Source organism: Bison bison, unplaced genomic scaffold (assembly GCF_000754665.1).
Source record: "Bison bison bison isolate TAMUID 2011002044 unplaced genomic scaffold, Bison_UMD1.0 scf7180017857662, whole genome shotgun sequence".
Taxonomy (NCBI): domain Eukaryota; kingdom Metazoa; phylum Chordata; class Mammalia; order Artiodactyla; family Bovidae; genus Bison; species Bison bison.
The window spans coordinates 29,135-29,888 of NW_011488235.1; the positions used below are offsets into that span (position 1 = coordinate 29,135).

The following is a 754-nucleotide window of genomic DNA, read 5'->3' on the forward strand; positions in this document are numbered from 1 at the left end:
CACATGGCATGGGGGAAAAAAAAAGATGTATGTAAAGTCATTATAGGGTCTTTGCTCATTTAGTTATCTGATGGGTGTTATTGATAGTTGAAGAAATAATGAAGTGTGTGTAAATCTTAGAACTGTTCACTTTTTCACCTTGTCTAACCTAGATTTTTACAATTTAGTAGTGTATAATGGGTAGCAATTTCTAAAGAATAAAACGTGTTCATAGACTGATCAAATAAGGTAAACTTTATTGGTTATAGTTGCTTATGGTTAATACTAGGTCAATTCTTAAACTTTATTGGTTATAGTTGCTTATGGTTAATACTAGGTCAATTCTTCAGTGCTGAAACTTGGCACTAAAAAATAAAGAAAAAGCCAAAATAAGAAAAAGTGGGAAAATAAAGCACGTTTCATTGCTAGGAACTGACAACACAGAAATAGCATCTCATAATTAATCCACTCTGGCCTCCTGCCTTCTTGTCTTCCAGTAATGTGTATGGAGGTCCTGGAACTCATAGGCACTAAGAATACAACAATGAATAAGTAGTTCTGACCACAGGAGTTCACAGTCTAGAAAGGGGCACATTGGGGAAACAGATCAATTCCATTCCAGTGTGGTAATGTGGAAACTCAGAGAGCAGAGCACCTACTTTGAGGGTATTAGGGAGGACTTCCTAAGGACAAGACATTTAGAAAGATTCCTTAGCTACATAAAGAAAACAGGAAGAGTATTCTAGGCAGAGGGAGTAGCTTGTGGGGAAGATAG

General features: G+C 36.5%; 1 protein-coding gene across 1 annotated transcript in view; it reads left to right on the top strand.

Annotated features, from left to right (window-relative positions):
- BEND2 (BEN domain containing 2) overlaps positions 1-754 on the top strand; it is a gene marked incomplete at its 3' end in the record, with an annotated part of 32,554 nt that overhangs the window by 25,739 nt on the left and 6,061 nt on the right. The window lies entirely within an intron of this gene.